This window comes from Anser brachyrhynchus, assembly GCF_964034855.1.
Source record: "Anser brachyrhynchus genome assembly, chromosome: 22".
Lineage (NCBI taxonomy): Eukaryota > Metazoa > Chordata > Aves > Anseriformes > Anatidae > Anser > Anser brachyrhynchus.
In genome coordinates this window covers 6,085,705-6,106,265 of record NC_137715.1, presented here as the reverse complement: position 1 = coordinate 6,106,265, position 20,561 = coordinate 6,085,705, and the positions used below count along the sequence as shown (strand labels likewise).

Here is a 20,561-nt window from a genome sequence, read left to right as displayed (position 1 = left end):
TTTCCTCTTGGGCAGGAAGCATCCGCAGAGTAATGCAGGGTGGGGGCTGGCTGCTGAGGAAGCAGAGTCTCAGGAAGGGGTTTTGGGTGCAGGAGGCACCCTGCCACACATGAGCCAGCAGCATGCCCTTGCAGCAAAGGCAGGAAAAGGCCTGCAGAGCTGGGGGGTCAAAGCGGTGCCCTGGGGTCGGTGGGGCTGGGCAGGTGAGGCAGGGGCAGGGATAGGGGTATGATACAGTGACTACACCATACCTCATCCCAGCCCATCAGGACACAGCCAGACTTCTGGGATGCTGCACCACAGGGTTCCTCACTTATTTCTGCAGACTTGATTAAAAGGCAATGTTCCCAGGTGGTAGAGGAAGGAAACAGGAGAGGGGTTAGAAACAGGGTGCTAGTTGTACCCAGAATAAAAAGAACCATCCCTAGAGAAATGAGGACCCCAGGAGGTCTTTTGTCCCATGCCTTGTTTACCCACTCTGTTTGCCACACTCCTGGTCCCTCACGCTCCCCAGGGGCTGCCTTTGTACAACAGAGTGGGGTTGCTCCTGGCTTCACCCAAGCCTTGTCAGCCACCATCTTGAGTACTTCCAGCTCCTGGCAGCTGCCTTGGTGTAGGAAAACCCCTGCAGGCCATGATCCCCCTGCTCCACTGCAGGACTCAATCTCCTTAGAGCGGATCACCTTGGTGGTGTTCCCAGGTGGTAGAGGAAGGATCGTAGAATCATAGAATGAATCATAGAATGGCTTTGGTTGGAAGGGACCTCAAAGACCATCTAGTTCCAACCCCTCTGCCATAGGCAGGGACACCATCCAATAGATCAGGTTGATCAGGGCCTTGTCTAACCTCGTCTTGAACACCTCCAGGGATGGAGCATTCACAACCTCTCTGGGCAACATCTTCCAGTGCTTCACCACCCTCTGAGTGAAGAATTTCCTCCTAACCTCTCATCTAAATCTCCCCTCATTTAGTTTAAAACCATTCCCCCTCATCCTGTCAACATCCAACCGAGCAGAGTTGCCCTCCATCCCTTCTACAAGTCCCCTTCAAGTACTGAAAGTTTGCAGTGAGGTCACCCTGGAGCGTTCTCTTCTGAAGGCTAAACAGCCTCAGCTCTCCCAGCCTTTCTTAGCAGGAGAGGTGCTCCAGCCCCTTGATCATCTTTGTGGCCCCCCTCTGGACTCGTTCTAATAGATTGACATCCTTCTTGTGCTGGGGACTCCAGACCTAGATGCAGTACTCCAAGTGGGGCATCACAAGGGCATGTTAGAGGGGGAAAATCCCCTCCCTTGACCTGCTGGCCTCTCCTCCTTTGATGCAGCCCAGGATGCAGTTGGCCTTCTGGGCTGCAAGCACGCACTGCCAATGCAGCGTGAAAGGAAACGGGAGAGGTGGTAGAAACACAGTGCTAGTTGTTTCCAGAGGAAAAAGAACCATCCCCAGAGAAATGAGGACCCCAGGAGGTAGTGTAAAACCCGAGTGGGGCAAGAGCCCTGAAGCCTCCTTCAGGGGAGGTTTAGGTAGGATATTAGGAAAAACTTATTTACCGAAAGGGTTGTTAGGCATTGGAATGGGCTGCCTAGGGAAGTGGTTGAGTCACCATCCCTGGAGGTCTTTAAAAGACGTTTAGATGTAGAGTTCAGTGATATGGTTTAGTGGAGGACTTGTTAGTGTTAGGTCAGAGGTTGGACTGGGTGATCTTAAGGTCTTTTCCAACCTAGATGATTCTGTGATTCGGTGACTCTACATCAGGAGTTTGCAGAAGAGCAGGCGTTTCTCACTGAAGAAGGAAGGACGCCATTGGAGGATCAGTGCAGGAACAGACCCTTCCTACCACAGGGACCAAAGAGCCACCATGTTCCCCAGCTGTGCAGATGTTGGCTGCAGAAGCAATACTGTCACTGGTGGAGGAGGACCCCAGCCAGGTATTTCAAACACTCCAGGAACAAGCATTTTCTCCTCCCCCTTTCATTCTTTGTTCCCCTTGCCGAGTCATTTCCTGCAGCTCTGCTCTCCTGGGGCGCTTGGTGGGGACGTGTGCTCTTCTGAGGTTCCCTCACACATGCAGGAGGATTGGTCTCAGAATGCGCCTTGTTTATCTCATCCTCGCTGCCTTCCTGAGGCAACCACTGGGTAAGTATTGCCGGTGGCTGGCGGCATGATTCTCCTTCTCCTCAGGAGACCATCACCCCTATCAACAGCTCTCTGCAGGGAGCTGCTCTTGAATTACTGGGAAAATGATGGCTAGTATCAGATCATGACTGTTTTGCACCTCTTTTCTGAAGATGCTCTTACTGCTGGAAAGAAAGATGAGACACAAGAAACACCTCCTCTCCTGATCATCTCAGAACTTCTTCCCTTCCTTTCCTATTGCCAACCATCCATGCCACTCTGCCTCTCTCTTCTGACACTCTGGGCAGTAGGAGAGAAGGAACTAAAGACAGCTCTACCGTGAGGGTATGGTAATGGCCTTACCTGTGGGAGGTAATGAATATTACCTTGCTCTGGGATCCATGCTAACCTCTGGTCATAGACCTCCTGCCCAAAGACGCCAGCATCCATGGGATTCTTGCTGTAATCGAAGGCACAGGGAGCCTTCCTATCCAGAAGCTTGCTACTCCCCTAGGTTTCTGTGATCAGCTGCTGATATTTGGTTTCTTTCAGATGTCATGGGGCAGACCTCCATCTCCCAGCAAGAAGGACAAGTCACCGTGGAACAGAAAAAAACGTTCCAGACCACTTGCACGTACCAGAGCTCCTATATTTATGCCTTGATCTGGTACCAGCAGAAGAAGGGACAAGCCCCTCAGCTGGTCACATATCACAACACAGCAGGCACCAAGCAGAACGGCCGTTTCACCACAGAGCTGAACACTGATGGGAAATCCAGTGTTCTGCAGCTGAAGGAAGTTGAGCTCTCTGACAGTGCCTTGTACCTCTGCGCTGTGCTTGACACCTTGGTGCAGGGAGCTGCCCTGGCTGAGCAACAACCCCGGATGGGGAGGGGATGTGTCTGTACAAGGCGGAGCTCTGGGATGGGGCCCTCAGCTCTCCCCTGGCAGCGCTGCTTCCCCTGTGCACTCCAAGATCTGCCAGCCAGATCCTCTTTCCCAGTGGGACTGGTGTCAGTGGCTTGAAAGGAAGGAGAAGGTGGTGAAAGAGCCCCTGCCCTCAAACTGTTCTCCCTGTGCACCCATGGACAAAGCAGCTTTTGCCATTTGCTTTGCAAAAAGCTCATGGCCCATTCTGATCTACGCGCTCTGCTCTGCACCGAGGGCTGGAAGCAAGAGGTCAGAGACTCACCTGAGCATGGCAGTCCCATGCAAAAAGCTTCTTTGTCCTCTGACTTTCCCCATAGGTCTGGTAGGATGGACTGTCCCTGGGTGGGCATTCCTACAGTACATAATGTTGTTAGCACACAGCTTCAACAAGAACTGGATCTCCCAAGCCGCTCAGAGAAGTGGAAATCCCTAGGCAGGGAGGAACACAGGAGATCGGACATGGTTTCTTGTGCGTTAGACATATCCCTATGACTGTGTCCACCACCACAGAGGTTGGCCATGCCAGGAAGAGAGCTGGACTGACCGAGAACTGCTTCATGGCGGGGGAAAGGCAGGCCCTGCAGAGCAGCCAGGGTGGGGTTGGGCATCGGATGCTGTCCTTGGATGGCCCTGTGTGATGGGAGCTGGGGGTGTGCCAGGGCAGTGAGGGGCCTTGCGTGTGGCGTGGCCAGGCTGATTTCACCCTCAGTCTGCAAGTCACCTCTACCCTGCAAGGCTGTGCAGCTCCTGGGCTGTGCAGGGAACTCTTTGGGATGAGGAGGGAGTATAGGCCACCTTCCTTGCCACTCTTGCTCTTTTGTGCAGACCATGCTCCCACATTGTGCAGACTGATGGGAGGATGAGGAGAAGACTGCCTGGGGCTGTTGCAAAGGCTGTTTCTTACACTGTTCCACTTCTGAATCTTTTGAGACCATATGATGCCCTGACATCATATCCCACAAGACACCTCACATGACAGACCTCCCAGAAGCAGCCCTTCCTCACTCCTCAACTCCCTATCTTAATTTAATGTAATTATCCCTATCTGAAGTCGTAAGCCCTTTAGGGCTTATATTTTCTCCCCACAGCTTCCATTGAGGAGAGGAAGTGAAAGAGCCATGTGGTGCTGTTTAGTTGACCATTGGTGTGAAACCACCACCGCCTGTGTGCTGGATTTGTGCAAGTGTCTGTGGGTGCAGATTTTGGCATGATGTGTGGACACAGGTGTGCAAGAGCAGGTGCGTGCTTGTGTGATCAGTGTCGCCCGCCTCACAAGAAAATGTGCTGGTCCCCTCAGGGCATTCTCCACTGCTCTGTCCATGAGCTCCAGAGAGTAGGCAGGGCAAGAAGGAACCTGAGAGCAACTGAACAACCACAGAACAATCCTGGCCCAGAAATGCCCACAGCACACACACTGATATGCAACCTTCTGTGTCTGCAGCCCCCCATTCTCCTGTGCTACTTCCAATTTTAGTCCCCAACAAGGATGGGTCCACTCTAGTTTGGTTCTTTTATTCCATAGAGCGGGATTCAGAGTGTAAGTGCATGGTGGCAGTCACCCCTCCTTGCCTCTACAGGCCAGGACGCAGCTGCTCTCCCCACAGCTAGAGCGTTCAAAAGAATGGCGTTAGCTTTATGTACAGGGAGACAGGCTGAGAAATCCTGAGCAACCTGATCTGATGAGACCCGCTCTGAATACACGGTTGGACTACGTGAGTGCTGGAAACAGCAAGGAGATTAGGAGCAGCCAAACTGATTGTACAGAGGGCCAATCATGCCTGCCCAGCTTCATTGTCTCCTATACAAGGTGGCTGGCACTGCGGAAATGTGAGGGCTGTGAATGTTCTCTACACAGATTTTAGCAAATTCAGAAATGGGTAATTCTGATTAGATGCATGGAAGAAATAATTACCCTGAAGGTGGTCAACGCCTGGAGCAGATTGCCAAAGAGATGCTAGGGGAGCTCCATCCTTGGAAGAGTTCAAACTTTGCCTGGACTTGATCCTGAGCAACCTGATCTGATGAGACCCGCTCTGAACACAGGGTTGGACTACGTGCGTGCTGGTGGTGCAGCCTGTGATCCTCTGGAGGGTTTCTCAGATGACCACTGGCTAGGACTGCTCAGGAGTCTTGGGGCAACCTGCATAATCACCACATCTCAGCCTTGGTGGGATGTCGTCAGATCACTGTTTCTGTTAATTCCCAGTGTGCCCCTTGTTCTCATACTGATATCGCTCATGACATCAAAAGCTGATGGAGGGAACAGCACTCACGCACACTGCTGCTCATGTAAAAAGATGCATGAACTCATCGGTCCACACACAGGCACTCCTGGATGCATACTGAAGTACAGTCAGGCACACACACACACACACACACATAGGCGTGCACACACAGTGAAGAGAGGAAAGTCTGCTCACGTGAAGCCCAGGGTTGGGATCGTACTTTCTACTGTCTCTGCAGGAACATTCTGGCTTGCTGAGGCCCTGCTGTGTTGTCTGTCCAGAAGATATCGAGGGGTGGAGGACAATGAATCCTGAGCAGCAACTCCATCTCCTCCTTCCTCCTGCTGCGGCTGTCTTCCCCTAGGGGCGGGGGAAGGTCTACAGAGTGGTTTCTTTTGTTGCTGCTGGGTTTGTCTGAGAGCTGGAAGATGCTGCTCTTCATCCTGGACTCAGTCATTGACCTCTTGATCCAGACTGGGAATACGCTCGTGGTGCTGGTGCCCAGCCAGCCCTTGCATCCTTCCATACAGTTTGTCTTTGGCAACCTCCCCTTCACTGACATTCGCCATGTCTTGGTCAGGATGCCTATTATGCTTTTAGATGCCTTATCTGCAGAGAGGACCTTTCTTTCTTACCTTTCACCTTCCCGCTCCTTCTTTCCTTCCCTAGAATCAGCCCTTCAGCACTAGGGAGAGAGGCAGAGAGAAAGAACAGCAGGAAGCTGGAAAGAAGAACACACAGGGACACAAGCCTGACTGACAGATGATGAGGGAGGCAGTGAGGAGACCAAATGTGGGCAGTCACACCACTTGGGGGGGGTACACAGGGCTGTGGCTGTGTTTATGCCACTGAGGTTATCACATTGGGGACCTTGTCAATTGGCATGCTAAGAAAAGAGGAGGCAATCAACAAGCAGAGACCAAGACCAGAGAAGACAAACACAGAGGCAATGACAAGAGACAAACCTCACCATTCACACCAGTTGTTGGCCTATCAAGAAGCCACAGGTGCCACTGCCAGGAAGATCAGCCTGGGCCTTGCACCTCCTACAGCTGTGGGCCAGGACATAGGCTGGGATGGGTGCAGGACAGACCTATACAACCCCATGAGGGGACATGCCATGCAGGGCATGTGAAGCTGGGAGGAGCACACAAGGGCAAAGAGAGCAGGGTGTGAAAGGGGCTGCTCCATGCACTTGTCTGGTCGGGCCCTGCGCCTCAGCACCGCCATCTGTCCTGTCCTCTTCTGGAATCTTTCCTTACCTCTGCATAATCTCACTGTCCCATGTGCATATGTGCTGCAAGGAGAAAGTGCCAGCTGCTGGTGGAGCAGCAGGAGAGGATTTGGCACCAGGTGCTGGAGTCAGACTGGGGGCGAGGTCGCCCCTGGTCTGTGCTGTCAGCTTCTGGAGCCAGGGTGTCCCTGTGAAGCGCCTGGAGCAGGTGAAGCGGGTCTCAGACTCCAGGCAAATGTGGCAGGAGTCTTTTGGGTCTCCAAAAGCAGCTACTGGGGGTACCTTCCTGGGTGTCCAGTCCTCAAATGGGGTGTGCATGACCTTGTCTGTGTGTCTCCCGGATATGTGCTCAGCTTCGATACCATTCGAGCTGCCGGCAGTGCCGGCCACAGCTGAGGAACCAGTGCTTCTCATCACCACACTACCAGGCCCAGTCTAGCCCGGCGCGCTGCCCTCCACCTGCCCCTCTTGCTGGGGACGCTGCAGACGGGCAGCTGATTTCTCCACGCCCTCTCCTCCCCCGTGCCGAAGGAGCTGCCTCAGCCTTTCCCCGCACTCGCCTCCGCGTCCCGGGCTGGGCTGCAGGACGGGCAGAGCCCCGCTGGCAGCAGCCCAAGCCCTGCCCGCCCCCAGGCGCCCAGCACTCGCAGCCCGGGCCAGCCCCCGAGCGGCCCCGGGGCGGAGCTGGCGGCGCCGGGCGGCGGCGGCGGGGAGGAGGCGCCGCGGGCGGAGCAGAGCCGGGGCTGGCGGGGGCAGCGCGGCGCGGGCGGCGGAGCGGCGGGATGCGGCAGGGCCGGGCCGCAGGGCTGGCGGGGCTGGCCGCGGTGCTCCTGGGTGCGCGGGGCTGCCGGCGGCGGGGCCGGGACGGGGGCTGCGGGGGGCCGGGGCTGCCCTCGCTGCTGGCCCGCCGGCTTCTCACGGACCTCGCTCCCCTCTGTCCTCCCTCTGCAGCCGTCCCGTCTGCCTCCAGCGAGCTCAGCCGGCCGTTCCCTCCCACCTTGCCTTGCTCCCTGCCTTCCTCCTCTCCTTTCGGCACACCCCCACTCGTTCCTGCCTGCTTCCCTTCTCCTCCTGGCTCGGCTCGGACCCTCCTTCCAAACAGCCCTGCTCCGACCTGGTCCCCAAATAACCATTCCCGGAGAAATGCCTTTGTGTGCTTTCTTCTGAGAAAATGCTCCCATCAGCTGTCAACCGTTTTCTTCTCCCCCACTCCCCCACTCATGACATTTTCAGTAGCAGAAAAGCCCTTTCCTGAGTTTTCTCCTCCTTTTCTTCTTGGCAGTGGCTACAGGCAGAGCCCAGGTGCAGCAGGAGCCGTGGGCAGAGACCAGGGATGGCACCGGCATCAACATCACCTGCTCACACCCCAACATCCAGTCATATGATACCATCTATTGGTACCGTCAGTTCCCGGTCGGAGGACCCGCACTCCTCGTGTGGGCTTATAGTGGGTCCAAAGATGTGACGGACCCGGCAGGGCGGCTTTCGGTGGCAGCAGACCGCCGGTCCAGCGCCCTGTGGCTCGCCCAGCCCCGGCTTCGGGACGCGGCGGTGTATTACTGCGCCCTGAGAGCCACGGGGAGAGGAGCCGGGGCTGCGGCCGGGCAGGAACCGTGGCGGGCGGGGCCGGGCGTGTGTGGCGGGGGCGAGGCAGGGGCACAGCCCCCAGGGGGCGCTGCCGCTCCGCCCGCCGGGACCACCTCGCCCTGCAGCCCCGGGGGTTCCCCCGCCAGCCCGGCCCTGACCCGCCCCCACTGAGCCCCTTCGGTTCTTCTGGGTAGGACGCTGGCGGTCCGGTGTGGGTCGGACCCAGCTGGGTGTGAGGGGGCAGGACGGCACACCCAGCGATGTGGAGGAGGGAGTGCAGGGGCACACCTGACTGCATGAGCTGTGTGTGTGGCACCAGAGACCTCCCCACAATCCTGCTCCCAATGCTCCTTTCAAGTTGCTAACAGCTTACAGAGAGAGGCCTGCAAATCGACAGGTGTTGAAATTTGCCACAGAGATGCAAAGCTTCCTTCCCTTCCCATTTGCACCATGTTTGTAGTTCCTGGGAGCCCTTCCCAGGGGCCCTGACCAGCAGCTTTGGCATGGAGGGCACCTTCTGCCTGAGTAGCAGCTGGCAATGCCAGAGACATCCAGTCCTGCTGAATGCTTTCATTAAGGCCAGGAGCAGTCGGAAGGAGGGCACCCTTGGCCAGTTTGTGCGTGGTCCCCAACTGGGGCACACAGGTGGTGACAGAGTAGGTCACAAGGGGGCTTCAGAGAATGCGGACAGGCTGGAGAAAGGGGCTGACCAGAGCCTCAGATTGTTGCGAAGAAGCAAAGAAAAGGATTTTCCTTTTGGGCAGGAAGCACCCCCAGAGTAATGCGGGGTGGGGGCTGGCTGCCGAGGAAGCAGAGCCTCAGGAAAGGGTTTTGGGTGCAGGAGGCACCCAGCCACACACGAGCCAGCAGCGCGCCCTTGCAGCAAAGGCAGCCAACGGCCTGCAGAGCTGGGGGGGTCAAAGCGGTGCCCTGGGGTGGGTGGGGCTGGGCAGGTGAGGCAGGGGCAGGGATAGGGGTATGATACAGTGACCACCATACCTCATCCCAGCCCATCAGGACACAGCCAGACTTCTGGGATGCTGCACCACAGGGTTCCTCACTTATTTCTGCAGACTTGATTAAAAGGCAATGTTCCCAGGTGGTAGAGGAAGGAAACAGGAGAGGGGTTAGAAACAGGGTGCTAGTTGTACCCAGAATAAAAAGAGCCATCCCTAGAGAAATGAGAACCCCAGGAGGTCTTTTGTCCCATGCCTTGTTTACCCACTCTGTTTGCCACACTCCTGGTCCCTCACACTCCCCAGGGGCTGCCTTTGTACAACAGAGTGGGGTTGCTCCTGGCTCCACCCAAGCCTCGTCAGCAGCCATCCTGAGTACTTCCAGCTCCTGGCAGCTGCCTTGGTGTAGGAAAACCCCTGCAGGCCATGATCCCCCTGCTCCACTGCAGGACGCATTCTGCTTCAGAGCGGATCACCTTGGTGGTGTTCCCAGGTGGTAGAGGAAAGATCGTAGAATCATAGAATGAATCAGTTTTCTCTAGTGGTCGCATTTTAAGATCTTGTTGTACAGGATTTGTCCCAAGCCCAAATCCAGCACATTACTTCAAGCACAGCCTTGCTAGCTGGTCGAGGGAAGTGATTGTCCCACTGTACTCTGCGCTGGTGTGACCTCACCTCGAGTACTGTGTGCAGTTTTGGGCACCAAAGTACAAAAAAGACATGAAACTATTGGAGAGTGTCCAGAGAAGGACTACAAAGATGGTGAAGGTCCTAGAGGGAAAGACATTTGAGGAGCGGCTGAGGTCACCTGGCCTGTTCAACCTGGAAAAGAGGAGGCTGAGAATTCATCGTGGTCTACAGCTTCCTTATGAGGGGGAGTAGAGTGACAGGTGCTAATCTATTCTCTCTGGTAACCAGCAATAGGACCCAAGGGAATGGAGTCAAGTTGCGGGAAAGTTCAGTTTGGATATCAGGAAGTGGTTTTTCACTGAGAGGGTGGTCACACACTGGAACAGGCTCTGCAGGGATGTACGCACGGCATCAAGCCTGTCGGAGTTTAAGAAGTGGTTGGACTATGCTCTTAGTCGTACGATCTTGGGTAGACCTGTGTGGTGCCAAGAGTTGGACTCGATGATCCTTATGGGTCCCTTCAAACTTAGGATATTCTATGATTCTACCTTTGGCGCTGAGATAACGTCCTGGCAATACAAGAAATGTCAGTGCTGGACACTCGCTTTAATGACACCTTTTGGAACCTTGACTGATACAGTGACTATACCATACCTCATCCCACCCCATCAGGACACAGCCAGACTGCTGGGTTGCTGCACCACAGGGTTCCTCACCAATTTCTGGGGACTTGCTTAAAAGGCAATGTTCCCAGGTTGTGGAGGAAGGAAAGAGGAGAGGGGTCAGGAACAGGGTGCAAGTTGTTCCCAGAAGAAAAAGAACCATTCCCAGAGAAATGAGGACCCCAGGAGGTGATGTAAAACCCCAGTGGGGCAAAAGCCCTGAAGACTCTAAATGGGCCATCAGGAGTGTGCAGAAGAGCACACGTTTCTCACTGCAGTGGGAAGGACACCACTGAAGGATCAGTGCAGGAACAGACCCTTCCTACCACAGGGACCAAAGAGCCACCATGTTCCCCAGCTGTGCAGATGTTGGCTGCAGAAGCAGTACTGTCACTGGTGGAGAAGGACCCCAGCCAGGTATTTCAAGCACTCCAGGAACAAGCATTTTCTCCTCCCCCTTTCATTCTTTGTTCCCCTTGCCAAGTCATTTCCTGCAGCTTTGCTCTCCTGGGGCGCTTGGTGGGGACGTGTGCTCTTCTGAGGTTCCCTCACACATGCAGGAGGATTGGTCTCAGAATGCGCCTTGTTTATCTCATCCTCGCTGCCTTCCTGAGGCAACCACTGGGTAAGTATTGCCGGTGGCTGGCGGCATGATTCTCCTTCTTCTCAGGAGACCATCACCCCCATCAACAGCTCTCTGCAGGGAGCTGCTCTTGAATTACTGGGAAAATGATGGCTAGTATCAGATCATGACTGTTTTGCACCTCTTTTATGAAGATGCTCTTACTGCTGGAAAGTAAGGTGTGGGGTTTTTTTTGTTTGGTTTTGCTTGGTTTTGTTTGTTTGTTGGTTGGTTGGGTTTTGTTACTTTGGAAGCCAAACACACAGGATGCTTGAAAGTGGATGCAACAAGATGGAAGGACCTCATCCCACTAGGGTGTCCCCCAAGGCTCTCTCCTGGCTGGCACAGGTCCTGCCCAACGCCCTGTTTCCCCTTTGCCTCCTGCCTGTCAGCACTGCCAGGGCTTCCTTTTCCTGCCATTCCTTGATCTCAGAGCCACATCTGAGCAGACAGGGAATGGGAACAGGATGAAACGTTTGCAGGCAATCCTGAGGTCCTTCACCCTTCTGGGGGTGTCCTGGTCCCAGCCCAGGAGGACCAAGCACTACAACCTGCTCCCAGGAGACTCTGGGCAGTAGGAGAGAAGGAACTAAAGACAGCTCTACCCTGCGGGTGTTCCTGTGAGAGGTAATGAACATTACCTTGCTCTGGGATCCATGCTAACCTCTGGTCATAGACCTCCTGCCAAGAGATACCAATATTGATGGGGATCCTGCTGCAGTCTAAGGCACAGGGAGCCTTCCCATCCAGAAGCTTGCTTCTCCTCTAGGTTTCTGTGATCAGTTGCTGACATTTGGTTTCTTTCAGATGCCATGGGGCAGACCTCCGTCACCCAGCAAGAGGGACAAGTCACCGTGGAACAGAGAAACACATTCCAGACCACTTGCACATATCAAATCCCCAGCTTGTACGCCTTGTTCTGGTACCAGCAGAAGAAGGGACAAGCCCCTCAGCTGGTCACATATCACACCACAGCAGGTACCAAGCAGAGCGGCCGTTTCACCACGGAGCTGAACACTGATGGGAAATACAGTGTTCTGCGGCTGAAGGAAGTTGAGCTCTCTGACAGCGCCTTGTACCTCTGTGCTGTGAGTGACACCTTGGTGCAGGGAGCTGCCCTGGCTGAGCAACAACCCCGGATGGGGAGGGGATGTGTCTGTGCAAGGCGGAGCTCTGGGATGGGGCCCTCAGCTCTCCCCTGGCAGCGCTGCTTCCCCTGTGCACTCCAAGATCTGCCAGCCAGATCCTCTTTCCCAGTGGGACTGGTGTCAGTGGCTTGAAAGGAAGGAGAAGGTGGTGAAAGAGCCCCTGCCCTCAAACTGTTCTCCCTGTGCACCCATGGACAAAGCAGCTTTTGCCATTTGCTTTGCAAAAAGCTCATGGCCCATTCTGATCCATGCGCTCTGCTCTGCACCGAGGGCTGGAAGCAAGAGGTCAGAGACTCACCTGAGCATGGCAGTCCCATGCAAAAAGCTTCTTTGTCCTCTGACTTTCCCCATAGGTCTGGTAGGATGGACCGTCCCTGGGTGGGCATTCCTACAGAACATAATGTTGTTAGCACACAGCTTCAACAAGAACTGGATCTCCCAAGCCACCCAGCAAAGTGGAAATCCCTAGGCAGGGAGGAACACAGGAGATCGGACATGGTTTCTTGTACGTTAGACATATCCCTATGACTGTGTCCACCACCACAGAGGTTGGCCGTGCCAGGAAGGGGCTGGACTGACCGAGAACTGCTTCATGGCGGGGGAAAGGCAGGCCCTGCAGAGCAGCTAGGGTGGGGTTGGGCATCGGATGCTGTCCTTGGATGGCCCTGTGTGATGGGAGCTGGGGGTGTGCCAGGGCAGTGAGGGGCCTTGCGTGTGGCGTGGCCAGGCTGATTTCACCCTCAGTCTGCAAGTCACCTCTACCCTGCAAGGCTGTGCAGCTCCTGGGCTGTGCAGGGAACTCTTTGGGATGAGGAGGGAGTATAGGCCACCTTCCTTGCCACTCTTGCTCTTGTGTGCAGACCATGCTCCCACATTGTGCAGACTGATGGGAGGGTGAGGAGAAGAATGCCTGGGGCTGTTGCAAAGGCTGTTTCTTACACTGTTCCACTTCTGAATCTTTTGAGACCATATGATGCCCCGACATCATATCCCACAAGACACCTCATGTGACAGACCTCCCAGAAGCAGCCCTTCCTCACTCCTCAACTCCCTATCTTAATTTAATGTAATTATCCCTATCTGAAGTCGTAAGCCCTTTAGGGCTTATATTTTCTCCCCACAGCTTCCACTGAGGAGGGGAAGTGAAAGAGCCATGTGGTGCTGTTTAGTTGACCATTGGTGTGAAACCACCACCGCCTGTGTGCTGGATTTGTGCAAGTGTCTGTGGGTGCAGATTTTGGCATGATGTGTGGACACAGGTGTGCAAGAGCAGGTGCGTGCTTGTGTGATCGGTGTGGCCCGCCTCACAAGAAAATGTGCTGGTCACCTCAGGGCATTCTCCACTGCTCTGTCCATGAGCTCCAGAGAGTAGGCAGGGCAAGAAGGAACCTGAGAGCAACTGAACAACCACAGAACAATCCTGGCCCAGAAGTGCCCACAACACACACACTGATATGCAACCTTCTGTGTCAGCAGCCCCCCCTTCTCCTGGCCCTAGGAAGTTCACCCTGTGCTACTGCCAGTTTTAGTGCCCAACAAGGATGGGTCCACTCTAGTTTGGTTCTTTTCTTTTATTCCATAGAGCAGGATTCAGAGTGTAAGTGCATGGTGGCAGTCACCCCTCCTTGCCTCTACAGGCCAGGACGCAGCTGCTCTCCCCACAGCTAGAGAGTTCAAAAGAATGGTGTTAGCTTTATGTACAGGGAGACAGGCTGAGAAATCCCGAGCAACATGATCTGATGAGACCCTCTCTGAACACAGGGTTGGACTACGTGCGTGCTGGCAGTGCAGCCTGTGATCCTGAGAAGAATGCTCAGGGCCGTTCCAAAAGCTGTTTCTCACAACAATCCACTCCTGAATCCTTTGGGCCCTCTTCTGATGGAGCCTCTTTCACCAGCACGATGTAGCCAGAGCAGAAGAAAGTCCCTTCTGTGCAAGCTTGGGAGATGCTGACCTCTCAGAGCTTCCAGCAGCACCAGGCTCCTCGTCCAAGGACAGCGGTTGCCAGGCTCCCCATCTGCAGGACATACTGTTAGGCCAAAGGGGTGCATTAGGGCAGCGATGCCAGAAGACAGGGCCTGGTCACGACTGGCTCTGGAGGGGCTGCAGAGGTCTTCCTCAGCTCCAAGGGACAGTGCCTGAAGGGTCCCCACTGCCCTTTGTCCCAACGTCAAATTCCTCTGCAAATGATGAAAGGCCCCCTCCTGTGCTCACCATTCCCCCGCCAGCCAAGGCAATGCCTTTCTTCCCTGGCAACTTGAGACCACCAAGAAAAGTTTCACGTGGAGGAAGAGGGTGGGATGCAGAAAACTTTAATGACTCTCAGGAGGTAAATTAGGTGACTTCTAGAAGAGGCTGTCAGTGCAGGCAGCACCAGGAGGTACCAGAAGTCTGCACCTCACAGAATCACAGAATCATCTAGGTTGGAAGAGACCTCCAAGATCACCTAGTCCAACCTCTGACCTAACACTAACAAGTCCTCCACTAAACCATATCACTTAGCTCTAAATCTAAATGTCTTTAAACCTCACAGCTGAGGATGCTGTAATCAGCAGCAGACATGGAGGATACCACAGTGGTGTTCTGTGGGGAAGAGCTGAGGATGGGATCTGGCAGAGCAATGATCACAGGAGAGGGCTGGATGATGACAGTGGAGTTCGGGCAATGCCTGATGCAGGGCTCGTAGCAGCTGCTGACCAGCGGGGCCAGGCCAAAGGGCCAGCACAGCATGCATTGTTCATAGCAGGACATGTCTTGGGGCTGCAGGTGAACCTGGGAGAGAGAGTAGGGAGGAAGAGGAGCACAGGGAAATGTGAGGAGCAAAATGTCTTCATACATACAAGATCCAAAAAGAGTGATTGGGACAAATAAGGCTCCTGGCTCTCTCTGAGATGAAAATCCAACTCAGCCAGGTCCTACACAGTCTCTGAGTCACACCTTTCCTCATCCCTCTCTCATGACCGCCATCGCCAAGACCCAGTGCAACTGGTATTGTCATTACTAGAAAAAGACATACAGAAAGGGTTTCAGACACACTGGGTTCCCATACAGAAGAAGATGAGGGGTTAGAGGAGTTGGGCTACCTTTTCTGGTGGTCCTGCACTGCCCCAGGCCCAGAGGAAGCCTCCACGGAAGTGATAATTTTCTAGCGTGCTCATGATGAAAGGAAAAGCTCCCAGCTACTGACATGGGCTGTGGGGCTGCTTTCTCTTCTATGCTGGCTTTTCATTTCCTGGCTTATGCCACACCCATTTCCACTTGGAGGCTTCTTCTGAGCCCTGGGATGGAGAGGCCCCAAGATTTCTGGGCCAGGACTGAGTCAGTGGTTGCACAGTACTCAGCTCAAGCATATGATGGTTTCAGCACAGGCTGGAACCAGTGATGCTGTCCTGGTTTCCAGGTTTCCAGGCTGTTGGGCTACACTGTGGGGTTTCTCGTCTCTTCCTCCTAAAGCTGCCCTCTGGAGAAATGGGCTGACCTCCTTGGACTCCTCTCTATGGGTAGTCTCTGCACATCCCCACACTGCGCTGTCCTCTCCTTTGGAGCCTTGTCCTGCTCAGAGCACCACAGCTCTGCCCTGCCAGAAAGGTCCCCAGCATCTCTTCTATCAGATGCCCTTGGCCTCTTCCCTTGCCCTGACAGGGTAGTCGTTTGTAGGGCAGAGCCCTTGTGAGCCCACCAGAGGCACTGAGTGCACACGTGTACCTGATGTCTGCATGTGCAGATGTGTGGCCTCATGTTTCTGTGCACACAGTCTTTGCACCTGCATTTGTCAGGGCATCTATGGAACTGTGTGCGCATGCATGCACATGCATGCTTGCGTGTGTCCATGGATCCGTTTGTGCAATGTGCATGCACTCTTGGTATGTGCTAGTGCACACGTGTGCACATAATTCACCTGACCTTAGGCATGTGTCCAGCTGATCCCAGGGCCTGTAGTGTCATCTCCGTGTGGTGGTGCCAGGTACTGGTGCAGCCTCAGGAAAGGCCCAGGAAGTGGTCATGGCACCAAACCTGCTGAGGTTCAACAAGCATTAGGACAACACTCTCAGACCTATGCTGTAATTTGTAAGTAGTCCAGTGTGGAGCTAGAACAGAGACGCTCATTTATCCTTGTGGGTCAGTTCTAACTCAAGATATCGTATTGTTCTGTTATTCTATGGTTTTCAAAGACAATGAGATGCTATGTGGACAATGTCTTTTTAAAGTGTTGGTCTCGATCTCCTCAATTAACATCAGCTATAGGCAGGTGTGGAGTAATTGCCTGAGGTAACTTGGAAATTAAACTGATATTCACATTTTAAAGAAAAGGTACAGCATTGAAGAAGCTTCCAGGGTGGAGTGTAGCTGCACAACATAAAAGTTCCCAAGGCCTCCAACCTTAAATGTTCATCACACTGGGGCAACCTGGTTTGATGATTCTAAGAGGAACAGTACGGAGTGTGGAGCAGCGTCGAGACTGCACCTAGGCTCAGTGATTCTCCTTTAATGAAATTATCCCTATCTCAACTCGTAAACCCATTTGATTAAATCATATTTTCTCCCCACAGCTTCCATTGAGGAGGGGAAGTGAAAGAGCCGTGTGGTGCTGTTTAGTTGACTATTGGTGTGAAACCACCACAGCCTGTGTGCTGGATTTGTGCAAGTGTCTGTGGGTGCAGATTTTTGCATGATTCCACACAGGTGTGCAAGAGGAGGTGTATGTTTGTGTGACCCCCTCACAAGAAAATATGCTGGCCACCTCAGAGCATTCTCCACTGCTCTGTCCATGAGCTCCAGAGAGCAGCCAGGGCAAGAAGGAACCTGAGAGCAACTGAACAACCACAGAACAATCCTGGCCCAGAAGTGCCCACATCACACGCACTGATATGCAACCTTCTGTGTCTGCAGACCCCCTTCTCCTGACCCTAGGAAATCCACCCTGTGCTACTGCCAATTTTAGTCCCCAACAAGGACAGGTCCACACTAGTTTGGATCCTTAAACTGGAACCTCCTCTTCACACTCATGGCCTAGGACCAATCTGTGGCCATCTGCCACCCACTGCAGTACTCCAGTGCCATGGGGGGGGAACGTCTGGGCCTATCTGGTGGGAGGCCTGTGGGCTGAGGCCACGCTCCCCTCCTTGGCACAAGTGGCACTCCCAGTTCGTTGGCCCTGTGCTAGCCCTATACAGTCACAGTTTCTTCTGGGACTTGCTATATGTCATGCAGCTGGCCTCTGCTGAGAGCTTCTGGACTGCTGTGCTCCTTGACTACAACAGCACCACCAGTTTTCCTGTCCTCCCTGAGCTCCTGCAGGGTGCTCCTGGTCTGCCTCTCAACGTAGACATGAGAGGACACACAAGACACTGTCAGCTCACTCTCACTTTTTCGTGCCTGGGGCCACGTTCCCTCCTCTATACTCACCCCACTGCAAATATCTCCCTCAATAAAGTGGCGTCCATCTTCTCCAGGGCTGTGATGCCCCTGCTCCATGCAACAATGTACAGCCTGAGGACCCAGAAAGTGAAAGAAGCCATGGGAAAACTGAGAAACTGAGGGGGGTTGTTTGTTTTCTTTGCTGTGTTGCTTGTCTATGCTTTCAGGAACATGTTGTTTTCTCTACTCTCATCGGCAATGGAGATGGGGCAGCAGCCATCACTGCTTCCACAGCAGCCCTTATTTTCTTTCTTACCTTTCAGCTTCCTGCTCCTTCTTTCCTTCCCTAGAATCAGCCCTTCAGCACTAGGGAGAGGGGCAGAGAGAAAGAACAGCAGGAAGCTGGAAAGAAGAACATGCACGGACACAAACATGACCGACAGATGATGAGGGAGGCAGTGAGGAGACCAAATGTGGGCAGTCACACCACTTGGGCGGGTACACAAGGCTGTGGCTGTGTTTATGCCACTGAGGTTATCACATTCGGGACCTTGTCAATTGGCATGCTAAGAAAAGAGGAGGCAATCAAGAAGCATACAGAGACCGAGACCAAAGAAAACAAACACAGTGGCAAAGACAAGAGAGAAACTTCACCATTCACACCAGTTGTTGGCCTATTGTTATAAATGACTGAGTCCCAAATAGGATAACAATCAAAGTTTACAATTTATTAAACGAATAGAGGCAAGCAAACAGTGCTGGGTGCGCCGGGAGTCTCTGCTCCACCAGGACGCACACCCGGTACGTAAGACGGCTAATTTTTATACTCCTAGGCTAATACATATTTATTACTACTTTTAAAAGAGGCAGGGTTATTAAAATTGGTTTCCTGAATCCAAAGTGCCTGCTTATCAGTCTCTGGTAGTCTCTCGGGGGCCGCTCGGGTGGGAGGCTCGTATTCTTCCTCCTTATCTCATGGTCTCTTGGCCGGGTGTCAGAAGTTACTGCAGGTCCGTGCAGAGTCAGCAGTTTTTCTCTAAAGAAATCCCTTTGTTCTCTTGTCACCTAAACTCATGCCTCAATGTTAACCCTTCAAATCCCTTAGTGGCACGAATAGCTGGACCATTCCTTACACCTATCAAGAAGCCACAGGTGCCACTGCCAGGAAGATCAGCCTGGGCCTTGCACCTCCTCCAGCTGTGGGCCAGGACACAGGCTGGGATGGGTGCAGGACAGACCTATACAACCCCATGAGGGGACATGCAGGGCAAGGGGAGCCGGGAGGAGCACACGAGGGCAGACAGAGCAGGGTGTAAAAGGCGCTGCTCCATGCACTTGTCTGGTCGGGCCCTGCGCCTGAGCACCGCCGTCTGTCCTGTCCTCTTCTGGAATCTTTCCTTACCTCTGCGTAATCTCGCTCTGTCCCATGTGCATGTGTGCTGCAAGGAGAAAGTGCCAGCTGCTGGTGGAGCAGCAGGAGTGGATTTGGCACCAGGTGCTGGAGTCAGACTGGGGGTGAGGCTACCCCTGGCCTGTCAGCTGCTGGAGCCAGGGGGTCCCCTGCAGCTCCTGGAGCAGGGAAAGGTGGGTCTCAGCCACCAGGCAAATGTGGCAGGAGCGTTTGGGGTCTCCAAAAGCAGCTAATGGGGGTACCAACCCGGCTGTGTCTTCCCCAAATGGAGTGTGCATGATCCTGTCTGTGTGTCTCCCGGATATGTGCTCAGTTTCCATACCATTCGAGCTGCCAGCAGTGCCGGCCACAGCCAGGGGACCAGCGCTTGGCAGCACAGTGCTACCAGGCCCAGTCTAGCCCGGCCCGCTGCCCTCCGCCTGCCCCTCCTGCTGGGGACGCTGCAGACGGGCAGCTGATTTCTCCACGCCCTCTCCCTCTCGCTCCCTCTCCCACTGCCTCTCCTATCCCGGGCTGGGCTGCAGGACGGGCAGAGCCCCGCTGGCAGCAGCCCAAGCCCTGCCCGCCCCCAGGCGCCCAGCACTCGCAGCCCGGGCCAGCCCCCGAGCGGCCCCGGGGCGGAGCTGGCGGCGCCGGGCGGCGGCGGCGGGGAGGAGGCGCCGCGGGCGGAGCAGAGCCGGGGCTGGCGGGGGCAGCGCGGCGCGGGCGGCGGAGCGGCGGGATGCGGCAGGGCCGGGCCGCAGGGCTGGCGGGGCTGGCCGCGGTGCTCCTGGGTGCGCGGGGCTGCCGGCGGCGGGGCCGGGACGGGGGCTGCGGGGGGCCGGGGCTGCCCTCGCTGCTGGCCCGCCGGCTTCTCACGGACCTCGCTCCCCTCTGTCCTCCCTCTGCAGCCGTCCCGTCTGCCTCCAGCGAGCTCAGCCGGCCGTTCCCTCGCACCTTGCCTTGCTCCCTGCCTTCCTCCTCTCCTTTCGGCACACCCCCACTCGTTCCTGCCTGCTTCCCTTCTCCTCCTGGCTCGGCTCGGACCCTCCTTCCAAACAGCCCTGCTCCGACCTGGTCCCCAAATAACCATTCCCGGAGAAATGTCTTTGTGTGCTTTCTTCTGAGAAAATGCTCCCATCAGCTGTCAACCGTTTTCTTCTCTCCTCTCCCCTTGCGTGATACTTTCAGTGCAAAAAAAAGCCATTTTCTGAGTTTTCTCCTCCTTTTCTTCTTGGCAGTGGCTACAGGCAGAGCCCAGGTGCAGCAGGAGCCATGGGCAATGACCACCGAGGGCACCGGCATCAACATCACCTGCTCACACCCCAACATCCAAACCGGCGAGTACATCCAGTGGTACCGTCAGCTCCCGGGCCGAGGACCCGCATTCCTCGTGTGGGCTTTTACTGGCTCCAAAGCACTAACGGACCTGGCGGGGTGGCTCGTTGTGGCCACAGACCGCCGGTCCAGCGCCCTGTGGCTCGCCCAGCCCCGGCTTCGGGACGCGGCGGTGTATTACTGCGCCCTGAGAGCCACGGGGAGAGGAGCCGGGGCTGCGGCCGGGCAGGAACCGTGGCGGGCGGGGCCGGGCGTGTGTGGCGGGGGCGAGGCAGGGGCACAGCCCCCAGGGGGCGCTGCCGCTCCGCCCGCCGGGACCACCTCGCCCTGCAGCCCCGGGGGTTCCCCCGCCAGCCCGGCCCTGACCCGC

General features: G+C 55.1%; 1 protein-coding gene and 1 long non-coding RNA gene across 3 annotated transcripts in view; both read left to right on the top strand.

Annotated features, from left to right (window-relative positions):
* Nucleotides 1-20,561, top strand: part of LOC308181526 (M1-specific T cell receptor alpha chain-like) — a 401,071-nt gene that overhangs the window by 207,468 nt on the left and 173,042 nt on the right. The gene's annotated exons all lie outside the window — the stretch shown is intronic.
* Nucleotides 6,439-8,627, top strand: LOC308181588. The gene is made up of 2 exons (XR_013941511.1): nucleotides 6,439-7,334; nucleotides 7,783-8,627. It is a non-coding gene; the product is annotated as an uncharacterized lncRNA (long non-coding RNA).